This window comes from Rattus norvegicus, chromosome 17 (genome assembly GCF_036323735.1).
Source record: "Rattus norvegicus strain BN/NHsdMcwi chromosome 17, GRCr8, whole genome shotgun sequence".
Taxonomy (NCBI): domain Eukaryota; kingdom Metazoa; phylum Chordata; class Mammalia; order Rodentia; family Muridae; genus Rattus; species Rattus norvegicus.
This window is the reverse complement of record NC_086035.1, coordinates 13,260,034-13,285,771: the sequence shown is the minus strand read 5'-3', so window position 1 is coordinate 13,285,771 and position 25,738 is coordinate 13,260,034. Positions and strand designations below refer to the sequence as shown.

Here is a 25,738-nt window from a genome sequence, read left to right as displayed (position 1 = left end):
ACTGTCTGGGGATGGAGGGAAGATCAGAGTCTCTGGGTCATTTCTCCTATTACACAATGGAACACTTTCTAACCTGCTGATGTGTTGAAGGATAGAAATTATAGGTGTGTGTGTGTGTGTGTGTGTGTGTGTGTGTGTGTGACACACATGTTTTCATACACATATTTCTCATGCGTCGCCTTCCTCACGCTTTCCCCAGCATCAAGCTACCTCAACAGCCACAGTCAAAAAGCTGGGTGACTTGTTTTCTCAGCAGCCGTGCCTTGTATAAGACCTGCACAAGATTGGGCCCTTTGGCATTCCGTCCTGGACGGGGGAAGGGCACTGAAGGCCTAACCCCTCCCTAACAATCTAACGACAGTTACTGTTCTTTGGGAGGGGGAGAGACATTTTCTTCAGTGCTGTAGCCCCTGAGTTAACTGCCCTTGGCCCTGTGAATGATTCCTCCCCCATGCTTCTGTGAGTATCCCGAAATTAAACTCCCTGGTTCACCAAAAACAAATCCCCACGGAAGTAGAAAGGGGGATTGTTTGGGGGAAAGGGAATCAGCGGGAGAGGGGAAGAGAGGGTAATAGGGATAATTATGATTAAAATACGTGTATGAGAACCTCAAGACGAAACCCATTAGTAGGCATGGTCAACAGACGCTGACATAAACGTCCAAAACAAGGCTACAGGACTAACTCAGTTGGTTAAGTGTTTGCCTGGGAAGGGTGCGGGTCTGATTTTGATGTCTCGTGTGCCACACGAGGAAAGCCATGGGCAGTGTCACTCCAGCACTTAGGAAGAGGATCCCTGGGACACGACGGCCAGCAGGTCTGACTTAAATCATGAGCTTCAGGCCATTGAGAGATCCTGTCTCAAAGGAGAGGACTAGCACATGTGTACCCCTCCCCCCAGCACACACACACACACACACACACACACACACACCACACCAGAGCTCCCGGTGTTTCTCGTTGGGAAGGTCCTTAGGCTTTGCTAAGTTTCTCATTTCCTTTCAGGCTTCCATGCTGAAGTAGATCACTGCAGTCCCATGGTCGTCTCCAGTCTGCAGTAGATCCGGGTCTTCTCTTCCCTCCCACACCTTTAGCACTTTAGAGGAAGTTCTGGCCTGGGGTCCCATGGAATTCCATCCCAGATGAGCATGCTTGGCAGTTTCTCAGATTGAGTTGCAGCGTCATCGGGTTTGGGGCGAGCAAAGCAGGCGCGAGGCCTCCCCCTATTTCACACCCAGAGCACGTGGAACGCTCAACTGACTTTCCGGTGGTCTCCGCCGCCACCTCTTAGTTCAATGTTTCTGCTGGCAGGTGAGTATTTTCGACCGTTCCACTCATCGGTCGGAAGGGCGCAGTAATTCACGCCCACCCCGAAGGGCAGAGACAAATTCTACTTCCTGGGTGGGGCGGCATGCTGCGCTATCCATCCATGTCATTAAGAGATGTTGATCACATCACGTGTTTGGTCATCACGAAATTTATCCTAGCTGCCTCCTTTGCTGCCTGTCGGAAGGTGACATTTTGAACTCCGACACCTTCGACAGTCTGGAAATAGCCATCGTCTCAGAGGAGGCTTCTAAATCCAAAATGGGAGATTTGGCTTACACAGACCCAAGGGAACAGTTAGGGAGAGACAGATAAAGTATAGTCAGGTGCAGCCCCCCCTCCAAGTTTCTTATAGTTTACATGGCCCCAAATGCCCATGAATTTAAAAGGGGCTGGTCCCAGCACATGGCTTTACTGGGGAGTGTTGGTACCTTAAGAGATAGGTCCTATTGGAAGGAAGCTTGTCACTTGGTCATGTGCTTTTTGAGGGGAGAGTGGGACTCTGTCCCCTCCTTTTTTCCTTTGGCTTATGAGATACTGCAAGGTAGATTACCACCATGATGCATTGTGCCACTGGACACCCCAAGCCACAGGGCCAAGTGACTGTCCCACAAAAGTGACAGGACAGTATTGAAGTCTATGAACCAGAGAGAGCAGATGCTAAGGGGGGAGTATCTTAACACGTTGTGTGAGGCACCCGTGCACACGTGAATGCAGGTCCTGCTGTCCCCTTAGGAGGTGGCTATCATCACCAGGGGCTTGTACCTGTGGCCTGGCAGTTCTTGCTCCTGCAAAGGTCAACCTGAGATGGCCTGGTGTTAAGTACCACACTGGGCGGCCGGAACCATAGGGATTCAGGATCAGCCACTTTCAGAAGCCAGAGGCCTAAGGTCAAGAAGTAACTCCTGGAGGACTAGGGGATGTCACCTACTATGCTTGCGATAGTGTGTCTTTGATCTCTCTACAATGTCCTCTGAAGTTGGGTGTTCAAGCTTCCGCTTCCGTAAGGACAGCAATCATGTTGGGTTTGGGCCCAGCCCTTTCTTCACTAACTACATTTGCATGACCCCAATTCTGACTATAGTTAACTTCTTACATGTTGGTTAGGACTTGAACATTTGAAGTTTGCGGTGGAGAGCACAACTTAGCCTATAGGTAGGTGGGACAGTTACGTGCTGATGAAACAGCAAATTCCCCTTAGGTTGGGAACAGTGGATCTCACAGAGGATAGGGGAAGCCTTGGGGATGACAGTATATGAAAGTCAAGCAAAAGGAGCTAGCTTTCACCTCATCCAGACGGTAGCCAGGCCACCCTACCTTCACCTGGGACTGTATGGGAGAGAGAGCAGTCCCTAGGAATGGTGCCTTGAGATGCCTCCTCTCTCCAGAGTCTGGGTCTCTATAACTTAGAAAGCCCTATCCTGCCTTCTACCTGCTCAGGTCCCAGACTGTTCAATGCCTCTCTCTGAACTGGGAATGAAGAGTTGAGGACCACTGGATGCTGTGAAGCACCTTTTAGAAGGCTAAGCCTCAGAAGAACAAGATCGGAAAGCAAAACAGGTAGTGGAAGAGAATGGAGCAGGGGCAGAGACCTAGAAAACATGGTTTTAGAAGTCAGATGGCAGTGTACACGGGGAAAGAACAGTGTGAGGGTGAAGGAGAGGTGCTAGATATTGGTCAAGAGGGAAGGGAATATATGAATATATGTTTTTAAGCATGGAAGCCCTATCCACTATTTACCCTCTATTTATATATCAATCATCTACCATCTGTTTAGCTATTATCTCTCATCCATAATCTATTGTCTATCTATAATCTATAAGTCATCTATCAATATTAATTTACCTACCATCTATTTATCATTTGTCTGCCAACCAAATTATGTTCATATTCTCTTTGCCCTGAGCTCTTCCTTTTAAATGAATGTGTGATATACAGTAAATAAAATAAGAAAGGAGACTAAGCAAAATGAAATTCTTGAAGCAGAGTCCCAAACCCAAGTGGGATGGGGAAGGGTCACAAACGTCCACTAGAACATAAAGCTATTTGAATACTTGGAAATATTTTTGAGGCACTCAACAGCCGTCTTAACTCATTGAAATGTTTGTGGGTAGTACATGGAAAACCGAACCAATAAAAACATAAGGCAATGCTAAACTCCTGGAAAAACAAACAAACAAACAAACATGGATGTTGTGTGAGAAAGGAAGCATGCTGGGAAGTAGGACCTGGGACTCCGCATGAGCAGTCTGAGCCTCAAGGTACCAATTTGGACTCTGTGGAAAGAAGAGGCAGGGAGGTTGGGGGAGGTGAGAGGAACAACTTGCCTACCGTAGCAGAAACTACACTAAAATGGCCCTAATCAGGAAGTGTCGGAATAGGAGATTACGTAGACGTACAGAAATAAGTACCAGAAAGAAATGTTTTAAAGTAGACAATGACTTCCTCTGTGATGTAGGGAAGGGTTGGGCATCGGGCCCATGTGTTTTAACATGAGCTACTTAAAGATCTTTGATTTCTCTGTGTGGTTGTACTTCAGCTAAAATTAGAAGTGTAATTTCATAGCAGAAGTGCAAGCGAAGGAATGCGTACACACAGCACGGGCTTCCTGGCAGGAGAGAGTGTTGACTTTCGTGTGGCGAGCCCGCCTTGGAGGTTTCCTGTGCATGTTGTCAATGCTGCAAAGAATTCTCTGGCTCCTGGAGCCAGGCCACTCTATCCATCACTGTCCCTTTGAAAGAGCTTTTGTGACAGGATGCTTCCCACATTAACACCTCACCCTCCTTGTTCCCGTGGCAGGGGCGTATGGGTGAGAGACTTCAGCTTCTTTCTGCCACTCTCCATGCAGACACTGACTCAAGCAGCTGTTCGAACTCAAGCTCTTGGGACAGTCAGCAGCCTGGCTACTCCTAGGAGAATCTCTCAGCTTTGCTCTGCCCACCTCTGCTTAATCCTCTTGTCTCACCAATCTTCCTAGACTGGCTCTCGGATCCCTGTGATGTGATCTATCATGACATCCTCTGACCTCCTACCAAGGGCAGAGACAACAGAGGCTTTCTGCAGGAGTATTAGCTTGCAGGATAGCGAACTTCCCCACTGAGCATTCTTGGGAAGTAGGGCTGCTACTGACCAGTGACAGGAAATGAAGATGGTTTGGTGAGGAAAATATGACCAAGGAATGGATGGCATTGCTGTTGGTTGCACTGGCGTGTTGGAGAGAACTGGGCAAGCCTGGTGCAGCTGAAACACTGACTGCAATGTGGTAGAGCCTTTGATCCCAGTTACTCCTTTATGGTACTTCTGTGGGCATAAACTCTCTCTTCTTCAGAGGATTCCAAGATGGGAGACCGTCGGGATAATGCAGCCATGTCTGGAGAGCTCAGGGGGAAGTGGCCAGCACACCAGAGGGACCAGCAGTGATCCTCAAAATAAAGATCTGGGCTGGGGTTGTATGTTTGTGGAGAATGCTCATGCTAGTAAAATCCCTGCACTTGGAAAGTAAAGGCAAGAAGATCAAGAGTTCGAGGTCATCCTTAGTTGTTATAGGGAGTTCAAAATCAGCCTGGGCTACATGGGCCCATGTTTCAAAACAAGGTCAAACCCAAGCAATAAAGTAACACTGCAGGGACTCAACCATCCAGACCAGTCAGCACCCTCAGTGACTCATGGAGACAGCTCAGGCTCTATGCGTCTTGCTTGCAGGGGCAGGTAGGCTATGGTCTTGTTCTTGCTTAAAGACTGTCCTGGGATCAAGGGACAGGATTTGTCCCCTCTGGCCTTTGGGGCTGTCAGGTCACTTGTTATACTTGTGAGGTCAACTGTCTTGCTCCTCCTTTAATCATAGGCAAAGGTTCCCAGGTTGGAGCCTAAAAGAACCACTGATTTATTACCACCAGGTTTCTAGTGCCACCGAGATGACAGAGTGGGATGGCGAAGAAAAGGCTGGGCCACCTCCAGCTTAGTCTTTCATCAGTCCAGTACCACAATTTAAGTGCTGTAAATTTAAGTATGTGCTGGAAATACCTGCTCCATTCATGATGATGCCAGTTGGCTGGGTGACATAGTAACTGCTTTTGTGTCATGGCTAGATGGCATATTTTTCCGAGTCCAGCCACCTGAGACCACAAGCCCTACTTTCTGGAATAGAGAACCTGTAGGACCACAAGAGGTTAGCTCAGAGGCATAGAGCTGGTCACGACTATACCATGCCACCCATCAGTTCTCCTTCTTTCTCTGGAGGCTTCTGAGGATGCCCCCAATGGTGACACAGGACTGTGATGGGTGTCCGTCTCCACTTCTGATTGCTTCAGAAACTTCTGTTTGCCTCAGTGTGGTACAGGAAAGAGTAGGGGTGGCCGGGGGCAGTGCCTGATCTTCGGAAGTCTCAGCAGTACCTCATGTCACCTGTCCCTAGCCAGGTGCTTCCTCTGCTGGGAAGAGGGCAGCATCCTTCCTCCCCTCAGGTGACAAGAGGGGCTGAGCTGGCTGATGTGGCTGATGTGCCTTTCTTCAGGCCCATGGGGTGAAGCCTGGACAGGCAGGCTCCAGGGAGCCAGACATGGGGCTGCACCTGACTGCTTTCATGGGTTGGTGATTGTTCATTCATTCATTTACTCATTCACTCATTCACTCACTCAGTAACTGCATCTTGCATGTCTAATGTATGTCAGAAAAAAAAGCAATTGACCACAGAAACCTAGTACAGGCTCTGTGGAGTGTGACAGCTCAGGCAGAAAGGTGGTTCAACGAGCATTTTCTCTTCCACCCCATTTTTCTTCCTTCCTTCCTTCCCTCTCTATCTCCCTCCCTCCATCCTTCCCTCCCTCCCTATCTCCCTATCTCCCTCTCCCCCTCCCCCCCATCTCCCTTTCTCCTTCCCTTTTGACAAATCTTCTTGTAGTACAGGCTGGGCTAGCCTTGAACTTGCAGTGTGTGTGTGTGTGTGTGTGTGTGTGTGTGTGTGTGTGTGTGTGTGTGTGTGTACCTGTAGAGGCCAGAGATCAGTGCTCAGTATCTTCCTCAATCATCTGTATAACCTTTCATCATCATCATCATCATCATTCATTCATTCATTCATTCATTCATCTTTTTAGAGAAGGTCTCTCACCAAAGATGAAGTTCATGGAGTGTCTAAATGAGCTGGTTAGTGATCCCAGGAATCCTCCTGTCTCCATTTGCCCTCACTTATAGTCTGAACTCAGGTCCTTGTGTTTGTTCAGCAAGCACTGTACAGCTAAGCCATCTTCCCACTCTGTTTTCTATCAACCAATCTATCATCTATTACTATCTATCATCAGTCATCTATCATCTATCTACCTATCATCCATTTGTCTATCATCTACCTATCTGTCTATCATCTATCTGTCTGTCTATCTATCTATCATCTGTCTGTATATCATCTGTCTATCCATCATCCATCTGTCCATCTGTCTGTCTGTCTGTCTATCTATCTATCTATCTATCTATCTATCTATCTATCTATCTATCTATCCTGTAGCTGTAATCCTAGGCTGTCTGCTTACTTCTTTATGTTCACAGCCTGAAGAATAGTCTTGAGAGTGAAAGCTGGCCTAACTCTTGCACCCGTACATATCAGAGCCAAGAGCCTGCTGTCCCAGCCATGGACTGGGTGCTCCAGGAGAGGTGCCAGCTGGGGAGCTGGGGACAGGCATCCCTACCTGCTCTCTCCTCTGCTGTCCAGTCTCCAGCACCCAGAAGCCACAGGTTCAGGCCTCATTAATTCTTTTTTAATGTAAAGGTTGCCCAAGGAGACAGATGTTACCATATCAGTGGGGCTCTGGGCACATATGTCCTCCTTTTCTCTCAGCAAATCCAGTGTGTTTGGGAGTGGAGCATGGGGAGAACTTCCAGCAGAAATGGTCCTGACTCCAATTAATGAGTTTGGGCACCAATGTTTTAGTGGAAAACAAATGACCAGCCTAGAGAAGCAGAGGGGACTATGGAACTGTGATTTTTCAGCCACACTGGTGACCTTCCCTGCCCACATGACTGAGGCCATGAGTGAGTCTGGATTCACTGAGAAAACTTCCATTTTACTGAGACAGTGATACCGTGCTGTGCACCCTAGCTAGATTTGCACGAGACGGGGGTTCTTACTTAGCATGTGGAAGCCAGGACTTCACCTCAGGGAGACGGACCTCACTGCCGCCTTTACCGAGCTCAAGGTGACCATCTGGAGGCAGATCCTTCCCCCACCACCTCCCCTGGGGATCTCAGGTCACCCACTTCTATCCCAGAGCTAGTGGGCAGGATATGGCAACATTTCTACCTCCCCTACGGTGCTGGCTGGTTCCCCCATTGCCCTCCACACTGCCCAGTCACGTTTAGAAACTTCATCTCCCCAGCCCCCTTTGATGTGTATTCACGATGCCCTGGAGCCTCTACAGTAGCCTTGAGAAAGAATGTTCCTCCACCAGCTCTCCGAAAGGTTCCCTCAAATGACATATGTCAGAAGGCTTTTTCAATCACACTAACCCTGCTTGGTGCTGTACATCTAAATAGCAAAGAGATGTTCTGCAAAGATGAATTTCTCTGAAAGGGGGATGACGAGTATGCTCTTGTATTCTTAGAGTCTCAATTAAGGAATCGTCTAGATCAGCTGGTCTGCAGATGCATCTGTGGGAAAATTGCTTTGATTGTTAGCTGATGTGGGAGGACCTAGCCCACTATAGGCAGCACCATTCCCTAGGCACGGGCCCTGAATTGTATGTGGATGAAGACAACTAGCTGGAAACCAAGGATGCGAGCAAGGATGTGTGTTCATCACTTTCTGCTCTGGACTGGAGAAGTGATGCTGCTTGCTGCTGGAGCTCCTGTCTTGGATGCTTTCAATGTTGGAATAGGGAAGTACAAGTCAAATGAACCTTTTCTTCCCCTAAGTTGTTTTGAGTCAGGATGTTTTATCACAGCAACAGGAAGGGAACTAAGCTATTCATCAAACCATATGCTCCTAAGAAAAGGATTGTAAGAAAAGACCACAAGGAAGCCTCTGATTCCCCAGTCAGGGAGTTTGAGATGAGGGCAAGTGTTCAAAAGCAACATGAGGAATGCTTCTGAAACAATATTCTTGACCCTAAGACTCACTAACACTCGTGGCAGACTCAAGATTGGGTAGACAGCTGGTAGACAGACATCCTTGTAGACATGGTTTCTGTGTAGGTTGTGGTGGCTTTTAGGCCAGGTTGTGACTCTGGTGAGACTTTTGTGACAGTTCTTAGTGTCAGACACACATGTGTCTTCCACACCTCCTGCTTTGGCTCTGCTTTGATACCCACTGTCTTCACAGTATCTCTCTCATCCTCACCTCCATAAATTTCAAATCTCATTCATTGTGCTCTCCCTCAACATATACAAAGCCTTGAACATGTTCCAGCTACCTCTCTCTGCCCATCCTTGCTAAGAGTGGCCACCAGGTAGCCTACAGAGAGACTTTCAGTATACGGGCCCTTGTTGGGGTTGCCTTGTGAGGGCTGAGATCTCCGGGGATGGGGGAGTTCTGAGCATCTCTGTGATGGTAGGTCCAAGTAGCTCAGGACCATAGGAGGCATACATCTGGGCATGGAGGAGAGAGAGTGGAAGGAGGAGGATCCTTGTGGCTCTGTGCTGTCAGGGACCTTGGGTACATGCTATCTCAATTAGCTTTGTTTAATTGTCAGTGACACTAGGTAAGGTCAATGGCCCTTCTCTTGTTATATACGGGAGGCAAGGGCCTCAGAGAACCCAGGGTATTGCCTCCCTCTCACAGCTGGTCGCCTGAATAATTGATACTTGTGGTCTGGCTTTAGCACCACAGCTTCCACACCTACTTCTTTGGGACGCCTCTGGCGAGTGGAGGAAGTGCTACTCTGCTTCAGTTTTCTGAGACTGAGCACTCAGGAGCAGCCAGAAACCAAGCCTTTTTCTGTTGCTTAATGTCTCCGCTCTAATCAGCTATTGATTAGAGCTGCCTGGGAATTGTAAGTGTTGGTCTGATTGGGGGGTGGGGGGCTAAGACTCTAAGGACTAAGTACGTAGGGTCCCTGGGACCCAGGCAGGATGGAGAGTCTGTGGTGACTTGACCGAGTGCTCAGACTATGTGGCCTCTCACAGACATGATGCCACAGAAGCTTGTGCCAGGACAATTGTCTTAATTCATTTTACTGCTGTGACAAATTAGCACATGATAGACAACAAATTGTATCTACTATCTATCCATATCTGTCTGCCCGTCCATCCATCTGTCTTTCTGTCCATCCATTCATCCATCCATCATATCTGTGTGTATATACATGCTTTGCTGATGTCCTATACACACGGATGTATGAACATGTTGGTGGAAGCCCAGGGACCACCTCAGGTACCTTTCTTGGGAGCCCTCCACCTTTGTTTTTCTTTGTTTTTGTCTTTTCGAGTCAGGCCACTCTGTGACCTTGGCGTTTACTCAGTAGACTAAAGGGGCTGGCCAGCGCCAGCTCCCGTCTGACTCTGCCTCCTGAACACAGGGATACAGGTCGGTGCCACCACACCCGACTTTTGATGTGGGTTCTGGAGAGCATGCAGGTCCTCATGCTTGCACGACAGGCACGTCCTAAGTGACTTGTCTCCCAGCTCATATTTCTCACAGTCCTGGAAGCTGAGAGTCAAAGACCGCGGCTACAGTGCGTTCAGTAGCTAGCATCTTCTCGCTCACGGGCTACAGGGGTAGGAAGGCTCTTGCGGTTTGAGACAGTCTTGCTGTGTAGCCCAGGCTTTCTTTGAACTTTTAATCTTTCTATGTCAGCCTCCCTAATGCTGGGATGGCAATCCTGCACCACCAGGCCTGAGGCTCTGAGATCTACTAATCCCAGTCAGGAGAGCTCTGCCTTCATGCCCTAACCACAGATCCGGCTCTCCTGTTTTCTGGAGACGAGTATGAACACTTAGTGCCAGGTCTTCTTTAGATGGTTCTGGAAGCACCAGAGCTGGGCGGTTCTTATTTTTAGTGTTTTCACATGTCATCCAAGGAGCAACTGACTGTGGAGTATGAATCGATATTCCAGGTGAGGGGCCACTTATCCATTTCGCTTTAAGGGAATTCGTGTCCTTCGAGGGGTCTTTGAACTCTCTCAGGCGCCTTCATAGACATCAGAAATTTGAAGCTGCCAGAAGAGTTAGCTTCTTTCCCTGGGAAATCAGCAACTGGAGATCATGTCCTTTGAGACCCTCCCACCTCCCCCCACCTCTGGTGTTTTGCACAGGCCACAGAAATTTGCCTTCTCCTAATGGGCTTAGTGAGGACTCCTGGTGTGTGGAACTGAAGGACAGAGGTTGGCATGACAGGGGAGCAGGGTCGATGTTGGTCACCGAATGGTCTTAGAATTAATTTAATTGGTCTACCTGGGGGTCATTTAAGAGGTTTGGGTATGCATGTGTAAAGATTTCCCTGGTCTTATTTCCTGAGGAAGTTCTGTTCATCCTGAGGGCTAGAAGCTTCTTGGACCCATTGTCTCTCCTGGTGGGTCTCTGGGCTCAGAACTGTGCTACCTCCGGTTCAGTCATTCTCGGGGTCAGTGTCAGTGAGCCCCCTGCAGAGGCACACTGTATTCTCTGACGCAAGTTATAACACACATCTTTCTGCTTCCTCCCCAGCACTGATTCTGAATTCTTCTTCCTCAGGTGGCTCAGAAGTCTCTGTGGGACATAGGGTGGTTGACGGTTGTTGAGAAGTCCGGCAAGTAACCTAGGAGTTTTAAGTTTTAACTGATCGCTTCAAGCCCTTGCCCTTGTCTCATTGAGTCGTGGACAGAAGGCAGAACAGCCTTTGTGCTGAAAACGGAAGCCACCACACGGGATCTCTTATCCCCTTAAGACCTGTCACTTCCACACACCTGTTGTTGTAATTACTCTTCTCCTCACTGTGGCACCCCCTTTCCCCCAAAAAAAGCAGTTCGAGGCAGGAAAGAATTATTGCTCTCAGTTTGAGGACATAGTCCATTGCGGTGAGGAAGGCACAGGTGACAGGAGTGTGAAGTGGCTTGTCAAACTGCGTCCACTATCAGTAAGGAAAGGGGGAGGGGGAGGGAATGAATGAGAATTCTGGTCCTTTTCATGCAGTCTGTGACCCTAGCCATTGAACGGCACTGCCCTCATTTGGGGCAAATCTTCTGTCTCCCTCACAGGCATGCCCAGAGGCTTGTCTCCTTGGACACTCGGGATCCTTCCTGTCAGGTTGACAGTATTAACCACCACAGCCTTGCAGGGCCTGCCTGGCCTGCCTGGTGAGGGAAGAGCTGCTTCCTGAGGCCTGAGGCCTGTCCCTGCCACTCTCTCCAAAAACACTGCGGCGTTTTAGTTCTTATCTTTGCAGGACGCTCTTCCCGTCCACCATCTCTTTTCCTCCCTGCTCAGTCTTCTCCTTCTACTGGGTTCCTGCAGCGGTTTGTGAAATACAGTAAGCCTCTTCCAAAATTCAAACCTAGCAGAAACATCAGGCTGCAATTCCGTGTGCCCTTCACTCTGCGGGGCGGGGTTTCCCTCAGGGGCTGCCTACACTTGTCTCCAGTTCTCCAATCCGGGTCACTTTGCCATCGCTGTAATCTAGCGTCTGCTGGCACTGCGCCAGCGAAACACCCGTGGTTCGGGTGACTGACAGTTTCTATGTGCTGCATGAACGCTCTGTGGCATTCCGTATAAATGAGGACAGCGGGTGAAGCCCCATTTGCCTTCAGTCCTGAGCTTCCTGCTACTCTTTGGCCACGCCTCAGTCTCCTGTCAGGTTCACCCTGTAAACCAGCTGTTAAACTGGGGCCTTCCTTCCTTTTTCTTACCTCTGAATTTTCACCTGAAACGCAGCAATTAATTTCCTCCTATAACCACTTCTTTATTCTTGTCAAGGTTGCAGATTGACCCATCCTCTCACGTGACTTGGGATCCAGCCCGGTCAGTCAGTTGGGAACATCCCTGCATGGGACCCAACTTCCTCTGCTAGGTGGCTTTTCTGAGCTTTGTTCCTCATTCTCAGTGGGAGAGACCTTAGGGACATCTGACATTTTATTTACCTGAGACAGGGCTCCTGGATAACGACTACCTTAGCATCCTACAAATTTAGTCAAGACGTTGGGGTGATTCCCAAGAAGTATGAGTTGTCTGTGTCATGGTGAGCTGAGTCACCCTTTAGTGGCTGTAAGGTCATGCTTCTTGTTCTGTGAGAGAGTGAATCCTTTCATTGTTGACCTCAATTTAGATTGAAGTTTTGGTTATGGGTAGATATGATTATGTTCTTTCAACTCCACAGACCACTGATTTGCAAAATATACACATATGTCTGTCACCATATTGACATAATCTTCAGGGCTTGAAATGTATATAGCTCATGGCTGACTGGCTTAGAGTCGTACCATAGTTATTTTAAAGGCCTCTCTCCTTTAAAGTCATGCAGTGGGTAGTTTTGTGTGTGTGTGTGTGTGTGTGTGTGTGTGTGTGTGTGTCTAGTTATGCACACAGGAATTGAGGAACCCTCCTTGTAGTTTATTTTGCCTTAACCTTTTGATCAATCCAAATAAATATTTCTCTGGCTAAATCTCTGTCTGCATCGCCTCCCCTGAAGTGTTTGTCTGGTCTGATCTCACATACATTCTTAGTGCTATCTTTTTATTTACAGAATATTTGCCCTTTACCCTGGCCTCGTTCCACATGCTATAGCCCAATGCCACCAGCTGGGAGGGCCCAGTTAATGCACATGGTTCCTGTCATATGGTGGTTTTCGAAAGTAATTGTTTTCATTTGATTTCATGATGGTGTCAAAAGAAAAACTACAGGCAATCAGAAGAAAGCGTACCTCAGGTTTTACAGTTTTGTATCTTCAGGGATCGTAATATTCTATATGACCTTTTTTTTTTTTTTTTTGTATGTGCGATGCTCGCCAGAGGCGGTAGGCTGTAGCTTCTTGTTGGTTTTGTAAGTGCCCCTCCCCCCAGAGGGGGCAACTGATGGTCTACTACTCCGCGGTGCTCTCAAGTTATGGAGACACAACCCCATCAGAAAGTGAAGCACACCAGTCCTTGAGGAAACAATGAATTTGTTTTTCTGCAGATGAGGCTCAGGCCTTTAGCTGAGTTCTGTGTCATCTGAAGTGTTCCAGGAAGGGCCGAGCAGCTCTCAAAATCCATGGTCTGGAATACAGCCATTTGTAGCTCTCAGAGTGGGGCCAACTCAGCGTCCTTCCAGTTGCTTTTCCTGGAGGAGAAGTCTAGAAAGTTCGACGGAGCAGAGTTCACTTTTAGAAGCTCATTTATTTCTTTTTAAATTTTGTTTTTCATTTCTAAGTCTATGTCTTTATGTGCTGTATATACAAGAATATACGAGTTGTATATTGAAGTAGGTGTCTGTGTGGAGACCGGATGTTAATGTCAGGTGTCATTCCTCAATAACTGTCCACATTATTTACTGAGACAGGGTTTCTTGCCGAACCTCGAATGTTGATATCTGGACTGGGCAGTGAGCCCAAGGACCACTGATCTCTGTCCCCTTCCCCAGTACTGGGGTTACAGGCAGACACCAACCAGATATTGCTCTTTATGTGGGTGCTGGGGATTCAGATTCTCATATTTTCACTGTAAGGACCTTACCCTCGGAGCACCTCCCCAATCCTTTCAAAGCTACCCATGGGACATCTCCCCAAGTGTTCTTTCCTGAAGACTGATTTATTTGTACTGTTATCACTGTATAATGACTGACTTGTTGGGTTTTCCCTGGGCACCAAGCACTCTGAGCATATGGAAAGAAAAGGAAACTATAATCTTAACATCCTGATGAATATTGTCACAGATGGGTAAAGAGTCTGTGTCTACCACAGTGGAATCAAGTCTATAGGGTACCAGGGTCAGCACAGGCCATAGATCACACATGGCAAGCTTGTGCTGCCTTAAAGGCACTTAGGCTCTCCTCTTCCCCCTTTTTCCTTAGTGCCAGGATAGAAACCAACTGGTACTCATGCAGCCTTCTTATCTGAGCTGGCAGCATGCTCTCTGGCTGAAGATAGACAGCAGCAGGTATGAGGCACGTTTGCAATGCTGACTCCTGGGGAGAGCTGTCTCTTCTGCGGTTACTGTAAAACTAGGGAGAGAATCCATAAGTTCCCAGGATGCAGCCTGCCCCACGTGCAGGTGAAGGTCTAGGTGGGCTCCCTTTTGTAACTGGGTCCACAGAGTCCCTTCCGTGCTCTTCTGTCTGGGTTTTTTTGTTTTGTTTTGTTGGATTTTTTTTTTTTTTTTGGACGAAGTACAGGATGAATCATTCTTAGGGAAAGGCTGTTGGGTGGAAACGTGAGAAGCCAGGAGGATGTGACTTGCCTACAGGCGGAACCCTGCACAGTGTGTTCTCCTGCAGGGAACTCGGTTCCAGCAAGAGGCACTAGGGTAAGGGTGTTCCCTCTCAGGAGGCTCCTCAGCTCCACTTGGCAAATGTTACAGTGTGCTACCATGGACTGTCTTAACTGGAAATCTACTCTTTGGTTTTCTGCTCTAATGGCCCGACTGTGCTGTAGGGAAGCCTTGAACCCCAAAGTGGAGAAATACACGCGGTATCTAAAATGGAGGAGCTAGGGAGGGAGATGCTGTTGTGGTTTGAATGGAAATGGTCCCTTAGGGTCACGTGTTTGGACATTTGTTCCTCATGTGAGGGCGTTATTTCAGAATGTTGGGGAATCTTTAGGACGTGGATCCTGGCTAGAGAAAATGAGTCATGAGAGACGGGCTTTTGAGGTTTCTAACGCAGGACGACTTCCTGTTGAGCCTCTGCTCTCTATGTCGTGGTGGTGACCAGCTGGCTTCCTGCTCTTAATGTGCATGCTGTCCCTGCCTTCTGCTGTGACTTCCTCCCAACAAAGGCCTGTGTGCCCATAGACTGCAAGCCAGAAGAATCCTTCTCGCCTCAGGGATTTGTCATGGTAGGAAGAAATGTCATGTGCTTGTGCTCACACAGGGTGGCTGAGCGAGGAATCTTAGCAATGGAGTTTTCCAAACTCCAATCAAGACTATATTAGCACATTTATGGGCAGCCTTCCCGTACCCATGAATCTGAACCCTGGGTAAATATGTCTTCACCATGACAGAGGTGCTCCTGCTCAAGAAGTCTAGAGCCTTTGCTCACTGTGACCTCTGTGGCCTTTCTGAACACACTATCCCACTGGGCAGCAAGGCCTTCATTCTCCTGTAGCTCTCTTTATGCCCGTCAGAATCCAGGTGGCAATTCAACAACTTCTCCATCACTTACTGACATAAATTTGGTTCAGGTGGGATCCTGCCTGGGGAAAAGCTATGTTTTCTGGGGGCGGGCAGCTGCTCAAGATAACAACCAATTAGTGGCAAGGGATAGGAGACAAGGGCTTTTGGGAGATGTATACATCAGTGGGAAACCTGGCTAGGGAGAGGTTCCACAGTGCAAGTCACCGTCTACTGCAAAGCAGCAGTTTCCATCCACAAAACTGTGAGGGTGGAGCCTCCACTTCATGCCTTGTCCTTTCTAGAGAAGGTCGGGGACACTGGAGACAAGATGTGACCACTCGGTGTGCTCTGAGAGAGTGTCTGATGAGCACCACTTGTGGGCATGAGCTCTGTCACTGGGAAATGTGGGATGGCTTAGAACTCGAGTGTGAAAGCCGAGAGCAGCTGAGAGATCACTTCAGGGGAACTGATAATCTCAGTAGGGGCTGCAAGAAAAACCAAATACCGGGCTGTCCTGGGCTACCCTGGGATCAGAGGAACCAGGCTGGATTAGAACAGGGGCTAGCTCTTCTGCAGCCCTCTTGCTAGGATTCCTCAAGTGGGCTTGCCCAATCAGCTCTCTCTATCATGAAATTACTAAAACCTAGCCACTTGTGGATGTGGATATTCCAGCCCCATTGTGCAATGCTTTTCACTCGTGCCTGTCTCTTCCTTATGCTTGTCTTTAGAGGAGCGGAGGGTGCTGTAAAGTATCTCCAGTCCGTGCAGGGAATGAAATAGAATTGGGGTGGGTCTCTGGAATCGTTCCCAGGCGAATGAAAGTGTGCTGTTTCCCTAATTCATGCTTCCTGGCCCAGTGGAGTGGCCCAATACTATGGCGCCAGCTGTCCTATCGAACTCAGTGGGGCCTGAAGCAACGTGTGTCCTGGGAATAGAGTTTAAGAAACAGGCATTTTCCCTCCCCCAGGCATCAGGAACCACACACAGACTACTGTCCTCTGACTCAATAGCTCATGCTTCCCAGCAGAAAACCATATCAAGTAGAAATCAGCACAATGTATGCGCCAGGAGAATCCTCAGCTGACCTGCCTCACAGCTGACGGACATTTTAGTCCCTAATCTTTGGTTGTGGCTCCTTCAATCATGGGCAGTGTACACATGGAACTGATTTCCCATTGGCTTAAAGCAGAACTGACCACAGGTTTCATATTTGGGGGAAGTCACACACTCTGAAGGGGAGAAGAAATGGAAATAAAACACAGTTTGTCACACAAAAGGCAAAGACCTAGAGTTCAGGCTTTTACAAAAGCTGCTGTGTTGGATTCCGAGGGTAAAGACTTATGAGAGGAGCAGGCCAAGAGCCTGACTGCATCTCAGAGATTGCCAGTGAGTGCTGCGCCCTTGGCCACTCTTCTACAACCCTGTCGCCTCTGCTGTCAGGCTGCCTTCCAAGTGTATTTTAACAGCCCAGGGCAGGAGGGAAAAGCCAGGGTGGGCATCTCAGGCGTCCTCCCAGGAGCTGCTGCTCTTGCTTGAGCGTAGAAGGTCCCGTCCAGCCCAAGCATGGAAAGTTGGCTCTGCAACTGAGGTGGGGGAACCTTAGGAGTTGGGCTCAGTGAGAGCTTTTTGAGTCATTGAAGGGGTTCTCTGGGAGAGAACTGTAGAATTCCAGTGTTTCATACCTGTCTCAATCTCTCCCTCCCTCTTTCCCTCCCTCCCTTCCTTCCGCTGCCTGGTTGTGAAGTGAGTTTTGTTCTACTGTAGGCTCTGGCCATAATGTATCACTTTGGGCCTCAGGCAATGGAAGGAGTGGAGTGTGGCCTGAAGCTTCCAAAATTGTGATCCCAACGTAACCTTCTCTGCCAAGAAGCTGCGCTTGGGCATTTGTGAGTGATGGTAGGCGAACTGACATGCTTGTCTCCTGGGAGGAAGGCCCATAAAGTGATTCCCTAGGGCCAGAGACATCCTAGCCTCAAACACTACTGAGAAATGCTAAGACGCCTGAAGCCCACAGCAGACCTCCCAGAAAGGTGAGCGCTCTGCTGGAGCCTGTAGATGGGGGATGAAGTCGTCTGTGTTCAAATGAGGGAACTTTGTGGCTTGGGAATGGCCAGATGTTAGGAGTCTGCCACACACGTTCTTCCTTTGCACCAGAGCTGTTGGAGGGCTCAGGCTGTCATAGACACACACGTGTGTCCCCATGGACACACGGAGGGCGCTTCAGCAGCCTGATTTACACTGTGGTTGCTGGGTTCACACTGTACAAGACCCTGAACCCCTCTGATCTGCAGCAGCTGATCGCAGAGCCCCAAGGCCACCGAGCCTGCGAGAACTGGGAATCCCTTCTGTCTGTTGTAGGCCGATTCATGGGGTACCCATGGCTATGTCTGTGATGAAACTTTGCCACCCACAGTAATCACCCCAATAATTCCAACTATCAAGATTGCCAAAGCCATTGGCACCATGAGCTACAAAGTCCAGGAAATCATGGAGTCTATAGGAAAGAGAAAGACTAATGATGTTGGGGACACATACTATACTGAAATACTGATTAAACTATGGGCACATTTTTTACCAAACAGGAAAGTTTGTGAAGCGCCATTCAAACATGAGCCCTACAGGTCCTCCTGCCACCCGCCTCTTTCCCACTTTCATCTCATCTGGGAAGGATCAACTGCAGGAGGTGGATGAGAAAGGAAGCAGCAAGGTCTGCTCAAGTCCAGCTCACCTGACATACCCTGCTGTCCAACCCCACGTGTGCTGCTGTGGATGCTGGGAGCAGCTGCAGCGTCACAGAGGAAATCCCCTTTGACTTGGGATCCAGTGAGACATCACCTGATTACATAGGCTCCATAATACTCCCTCAGGACAGGAGAACCAGAGATGAGATGTCAGGAGGAGATCCCCTGAGAAGCTGTCACTGGACCCTATCATCAGTGAGCACTGGCCGCAGCCAGGCGGCCCCCAACAGCCTCCGACACCACCAGACGAAGGGGCTGAAAGGAGGTGGGGGTGCAGATTGTTCGCTTGTTTCCCACTCTATGTTGTTGCCTCTCTATCTCAGAGGAAAACAGCACATTTCCCAGGTAAGAGGGAAGGAAAATCTGATCTCATGGGAAACACAGCATAGGCATGACCACCAACATTCACTTGCCGACAGGATGTACCCACATACAGGGCACGAACCCTAAGGCGTCTGTGACCCCAGAGGGAGATTTTTCCTCAGCATCCCCCTAAAGTGAACTCTGGGGAAGTTGAGCTAGGAGCAGAGGATGTGGCCAGGGGCTGAGGAGTGAGGAGGGAGGGAGTGAGGAGGGAGAGAGTGAGGAGGGAGGGAGTGAGGAGGGAGGGAGTGAGGAGGGAAGGAGGAGGGAGGGGGAGGGAGGGAGGGAGAAGGACAATCGCTTAGGGAAAGGGAACACAGGCTCAGGTACGAGGAATCAGGCAGAGAGCTATGGTCTAGCAGGGCTAGCTCAGTGCTAAAGTCGTGTCTGTGTAAAGTCACTAACAGAGTCCTCATGTCTTGTTTTCAAGGGGTGAAAACAGGCCCAGCTCTGTGGTCGTCAAACCACAGGGCTGGGGTTGGCCTGGTATGGACCAAGAGTGACAGGAAGGAGCCAGGCCGGAATTCCAGGAGCCTGTCTGCTCAAACACCTGTTGGCATCCAGACAACCCTGGGAGCCAGGCACAAGCTCGCCTTCCTCTCCTCTAGCTGCTGGATCTGAGCTAATAGCACCTTCACTCTTTAGTTCAACATGAAGCCAGTACTGTCCTCTGGGGGATGTGATCCACATGGCTTCCACCTTATGAAGCTTCATCCCTCCAGTCTCTGTAAGATATTGGGATGGAACGCCCACAGTGAGAGAACTGAGTGTCCCACTGGACTCAGGGGCTTCACCAGTTCGCCCCTCCCTCATCCTCACCAACTTTATCACTGACCAGCGCAGAGACTGTGTAAGTCTAGCAGGATGGTGACTGGCTGTAAAGGGAGGAGAGAAGGGAGGTGAGGGGCAAATGGGACACGGGGAAGACAAAAGGAAGATGACAGGAGGAGAGAGGACATGAGGGAAACGGGGAGAGTCTGTTCAGAGGAAACCCCAGTCAGGCACCTGAGAGGAGAGGAATAAGCATTTTGTGTGCGAATGAACCGGGGCCATGGACAAGCAGGAGCAAACTTTCCCTAAAGAGGAGAGTTGTGGGTGTGAGGAATGGGTCCCTGTGGGCATCCCTGCAAGCGGGAAAAGAGGGACTTCTTGATGGGTTCCAGCTTGTACCAGGGTGCATCAGTGGGATGCTGTCCTACAAACCTGCTCCTGTCCTGAGGTGCTGAGGCAGGGTGAGGCCATAGAGAATGGAAGTGCCCCACACTTCGTTGGTGCCTCCTTCTCCCTGTGCTTGACCCAGCCTTGGGATGATCTGGCATCGTTCGTTCATGTCTGTTTTCCCAGGCCTCCTTCCTGCAAGCACCAAAGGTGCTGGTCCCTAGCCCCAGGATTCCAGAAACTGGCGGAATTTTTCCTGTCCCGTGGAGGGATATCTTGACTTATATTTTGACTATACGTTTGAGATTTTTCTGCTACACTGAGGCAAGGTAAGTTGGTATTCTCAGGCTTGGGACTCAACCACTGTTCTTTACAAAGCCAGTAGCTGTGGGACTACTTTGTTCCCAGCTTAGGGACCAGGCATAGGAGGATGTCTTGAGGACTGTGTGACTGCAAATATCAGCTACATGGACCCCTGCTGGGTAAGGATGTCCACAGTGCTCTCCTGGGCACCCCAAGGTATGGATTAGCTACCCGAGCCGGCGGGGGAGTTAATCTATGCTGGCCCTGCTACCGAAGGTAATGCTAATTCCATGATGGGTTTGCTCCCCAGTAGAGGGTGTGTTTCTGTAGCCTCATCTTGACAGCATCTGCTCAAGTGAAGAGACGGGTACCAGGTAGTTGATCGTATCCTCCCTCCATAGCATTCTTAGAGGATTTCAATTGACATTGGCCGGTCATTGAAAACTCCTATCTCCATGACTGCCTGTTATCCTTGGTTCTAATCTGTGAGAAGATCCCTTGCTCAATGGATGGCACCCAGCACATGGCCTACAAGGCTCAGGATGGAGCCACCTTCTTTAGGTGTGGGCCAAATATGGTTCCTGAGTATAAAGACAGACGGCTGACTTCATTGATTCCTCCCAGTCTCTGCAAGGACCATTCTCCCTCCCCCATGGGCAGAGGATGGAGGATTCCAGAGGGCATAAACCTTACACACATCCTCCAGACAGACCGTTGGCTTGCAACCTGAGAGCAGAGGATTAGTGAGGAATGGCTTCTCAAGCCCTAAGCATCCACATTTCCTTGCCTTGCCTGTTGCCGCCAATGTGGTCGCCAGCAGCTACTGGGTATCGGGCTGCCCACACTCGGTGTTCCAGTGTAGCCCACAGGCTGGGCAGCAGGTCTTCACTGTGAATTTCACTCTCTGGACCGTTGTGGAGCTCTGAGTCATACCGAAGGGAGTGGCCAAATCATCTTCCCACCTCTGGATGGAAGAAAGAAACATTGTGGGTCTCACGGAATCCCATGTCCTTGGGAAAAGAACAAGTTTGGTCAGCCACTGTACCTCTGAGCCAAGCAGATGGCCCTAGCCATGCTGTCCTTTGTGGGCTCCTGGCTGGGTTTGGAGTCCACATGTCAACTCCAGAGTGCCACCATGGTCTTTCCTTCCTTTTTCTCAGCTCTGCTGGCTCTGTTTGATATTGGCATTGAAACTCTTTACTCACTCTCTCTCTCAGCTGGACAAGTGTACAGAGGATTAAGAGTAAAAGGCAGAAGAAGGTGGTGGGGCGCCATTTCTGACCATCTGCTTCCAGAGCCTGCTGCTAGGAAAACTGCTGGGCCAGCCGGGCTGAGCCCAACCCTGGAGGGAGAGGCCCTGCTTGGTGTCTCTCCCCAGGGGTGGTCACAGAGAAAGGAGACAGGTTCTGTGCTTGTCTCTCTTTAGTCTCTGACCACCAGTGGAAGTGAGCACGCTCTTCTCTGCAGAGGCTGCAGCCTCCGTCCTGGGGAACATGGCGTCTTTGTGTCAGGTCATCCATTTGCCTGGATGTGCTTCCTTTTTTAAAAATTTTATTTATTTATTTATTTATTTATTTATTTATTTGTTTATTTATAATTGCTTGGTCAAACCTTGCAACCTGGAGCTGGGAGAGCCTTGAGCTGGCAGCCTGCGGTCGCTGCTCAGTGCTGGTTGGGTAGAGCCATCAGAGTTCATTTACTATGGAAACTGGACAGTGGATTTCCTGGGGACTCCCCGGAGCATGGTCCAACCTCACTGGGGCCTACAAGGACAGGATACACTGTGGAGGGAAACCGAACCATTTTAACCCCAGATACCAGTTACTATGGCCTCTCCCCTCCTCCATAAGATCTGGGAAAAAAAGGATCCCCATGGGCAGCATCACCTGGGGGCTTGCTGTTGAGACCTCCCCTCTTTGGCTCTTTTGCATTTTCACGGAGCAGAAAGGTCACCAATGTCTCCTTTTCCACACAGCTTCTCCAGAACACTGTGGAAGGGTTTGAGAATATGTCCCCAGCTGATCCCTGCAAAGTCGATGCAGAGCTGCAGCTGCGCCTACCCCTGGACAACATGGCTGGGGGGAAGGGCAGTGTCTCTCTACTTCGTCCCAGGTCACTGCTGATGTGAAGATGAGGGACTTGGGAATATCCACTTGGACAATCTCTCCTTGGCCTTAAAGGGCTGGTCTGCCCTGAAAGAGTCACAGCTCAGAGAGGCTGCTCTTGAGATCACAAGTTCTAACGAAACATAGAGAACTCCATAGCTGTCACATGCTTCTGCGTGGCTACCTGGATGGCTTAGAAGACACTGTAATTGAACCCCAAGGGCTCTCGTGTCTGTGACTGAAAAGACAAATCATGCAGATGATGCATAAAGAGATGAGAAAGATTTAATACCCTCAGCAGGTAAGGAATCAATTGAGCCGCTATCCCCTCGGAGGGAAGCGTGGGCGTATTTCACTCAGGGACCTTAAATACATTCCTGGATGAGTAGCCATTCATAAGCATGCTTGGCCAAGGAGCTTATGGCCATGCACAGTTTAAGGTAACGGAGCACACGTTTAGATTTAAGTGATGTCGAGAAAGAGTCTCCCACAAAAGTGCTCACCTTGCTTTGTGGCCAACAGCACCGCTGTGGGCACTTGGCGTTGTGGGCACAGGACTCTCATGGAGTCCGAACCCCTGGTGAGCTTTGTCCACGTGACGCACTGAAGTCAGAAGCAGAAGGCTGCTTAGGCATGTCAAGAAGATGGCGGAAGGATGTTTTGAATTTCAGTTTGTGCCCGTCCCTTCTCCCCTCAGACTTGGTCTCCTCGTTTCTTCTGTGTTGTTCTGTCAGGGATAAAGACAGTTCTGAAACCTCATTTTTGATGGCTGCTGTTAACCTAAACAACTCTCATCCCCCAAGAAGAGGGCCTGACCTCAGGGATGGTGCTGCTCATGGCTCCTTCGTCTTCAGAGACGCAGCAGGGACGCTGCTACTGTGTGACAGTGCATGGCTGTTTCCATGTGCTGCTTCGCCTTTGTCTGCAAGGATCTGTCTCCCCACTTGCAGAGCACAGAGGTGTCCAGGTGGCACTAACTGTCCCCACCCCTTCTCCAGGCTCCTTTCTGCTGTTCCAGGACAGCCTGCCCTGTGCTGGTATATGTTCTGTCAGGCTTCAAGCTCCTTCCCACCCTGGGCTGCCCACAAACACAGTGGAAAACACAGCTCAGCCTTGTAAGCCTTTTAAGAGCCAGACCCTCTCCATTTGCTGAGTAAACTTGCCCAGGGTTAAAATACCCCTTGCCCTAGGAATAAAGACAACATAAAGTGAAAACATGGAGTGTTCAGGTCCTCGGTGGGTCTCCTCCAGGTCTTCTGTGGGCCACTGTAATCTGCTGCAGCATGCACACAGCTTAGTGACCCTTCCCACAGTGTTCTCCGCTGCTGTCTTCCCAAAGCCTAATGAGGAATGGCTATAGCTTCAGCCACAGAGCACGGCTATCTTTCTTGTACCTTTGGAAGTGCAAATGAGAGGTAGCGGTTCATTAGGTAGACGCCTGCTGATCGGTGTGCTGTGCAGGTCATCTCAGGGTTAGACACATTAGAGATTGGGTCATGGATGGAAACCTCCAACAATCGGGGACCAAATAACTCTTCTGTGGTCACAAACTGAATACCTCTGAATTATTCATCTAGGGAAGGCTAACTGACATATGTGTCTCCTTAGAAGAAGGCATTCCTCCAAACAGCCGGGGGAAGAGACTCGGGGTGGTAGAAATGCAGAGATGATGTAGCAGTGCAGAGAGGCCCAGGTTTTCAGCTTTCACAGGACTGGGTGGGCCTTCTGGTGGTAAAAATGTCTATTTTCTTGAAGTCATTGCTGTACTTTGTATGTAACCCCACATCAATATTCCCGACAGCGACCCCAATAAAACTTCGTTGCCTCACCAAATAAAACATTTGTGTATAATCAGTATTCATTACTTTGGTCTCTCACAGACTTCCTTTCTGGGGTGAACAAGTGTGTTTGTGTTGTGTCTCCCTGGGGAAAGGTCCGTCACATGACCCTTCGCACCCTAACAGGGACGAATCAGAGGGGTTGGAGAGGCCCCCTGTATGGTGGTGGTGTGGGTAGCCTGCCGCTTAGGCCGAGCAGTGTGAGGTTGGAGCATCTGCACGGGATTCTGATATCGCCATCCTTAAGTGGGGCGTGGTGGTGTGCATTTTGCTATGGCAACAGGTCACATGGTTCTTAGAGTAGGACGGCAGTCTTCGCCTATGTGGTATGATGTGGCATTGCCTACTTGATGAGCAAGATCCGTGACGTGAGAATGAAGCTGCCTTTGAGAGTAGCATGCAAGGGTTGAGAGTGTCAGAAGTGCATCAGAAGCCAAGATGGCAGCCAAACAGGAACTCGTTTATGTAAAGGAGACATTAGGATGAGGGGGAGGGTGGCTGGCCTTCCCACGGTAGCCTCTGCTGCGGCAGGTAAAGCAGATAAATTAGAGGGTCGTATAGTGATGTTGGCTTGCGTGTCTTTGGCTTGGAGGTCAAAAGGAAAGAGTATAGGTTGGATCCATGCTGAAAAGCCTTTCCTGGGAACCAAGACCTCTGATCTGTGAGAAGAACCAGAGAGTAGGGAGAATGTGGTAGAAGTAATGAGAAGAAACCCACCCAGTATGACCTTTGATAAAAAGGAGGAAAATCTGCGATCTAACATTGAACCGTAACGATGGTCCAGTACCAGGATGCTCACACCTCAACCCACAGAGTTGGGAAATCCTTTTAAATGAGTAATGACGCTGTCACGTTTTGGCTTGTGAGACTGTGGGACATGAATGGGCAGTGGATCAGTCTGACCCCTGTCAAGGCAGAAAAACTGAACAACGTACCTACCTACCCACCACTCCTCAAATGCAGGCTACATCCCGAGACGGCGAGGGATGAGGCTGGCTTATCCGGGCCATTAAGGCTCTGGGTTATTATCTCCATTGGAAGTTCCTGTATATCTGGAAATAAAAAAACAAAACAAAACAATAGCATATTGATAAACTTTGCTACTAGACCTAGGAATGTGAGGAGCCTGTGCTTGATCCTTGAGTCAGTGGGTCAGAACTGTGTTCCCAGCACACTTAAACAACAAAAGTTAATTCATGGTGAAGATTGGTACAGGGCTCTGGTGAGTCTTGTGAAGTACGTTCTAGTAAGAGAGGCTTTGGCAAACCTGAGCGATCTAGACCAGGATGTGAATCAACTTCATAAAGAGCTTAAGCACTTGGGAGATGAGGCACAGACAGACAATGGGTCGTCCTATCTGAATTACCCAAAGGCAGATGTAGCAAGAAGTGTGTCTAGCTAGATTTTCCAGGGCAAGTAGAAGAAGCCAAAATCTGAGTTTATGGATCTTTGGAAGGGCTTAAGACCTGGCCAGCAGCTCAGCCAATGATGTCAGGAAATGGAAGCCATGGGAGTATAGGTGGTCCCCACTGTACCCCTTATGCAAGAAGATGCCCTGGAGTGGGAGCCCCCCAAACATTCCTGTGCTGGAATAGCCATGGGTGCCTGTGAGTGAGGGAAATAACACAGTAACCTGACACTTCGGGTTGAATTACAGATTTATTGGTCCCCAACTAATGTGTTAAATATTTAGGATTTGGTAGA

At 49.3% G+C, this 25,738-nt stretch overlaps 1 long non-coding RNA gene across 2 annotated transcripts; it reads left to right on the top strand.

The window, feature by feature from the left end:
* Positions 1-353: 353 nt before the first annotated feature.
* On the top strand, positions 354-24,026 carry LOC100910343 (uncharacterized). Of its 2 annotated transcripts, NR_185105.1 has the most exons (9): positions 354-459; positions 1,005-1,310; positions 2,766-2,885; positions 17,291-17,556; positions 18,109-18,612; positions 19,061-19,480; positions 19,975-20,117; positions 22,067-22,497; positions 22,931-24,026. It is a non-coding gene; the product is annotated as an uncharacterized LOC100910343 (long non-coding RNA). The 2 variants fall into 2 exon arrangements; NR_185104.1 differs by having other exon boundaries at positions 22,067-24,026.
* The last annotated feature ends 1,712 nt before the right edge of the window (positions 24,027-25,738 follow it).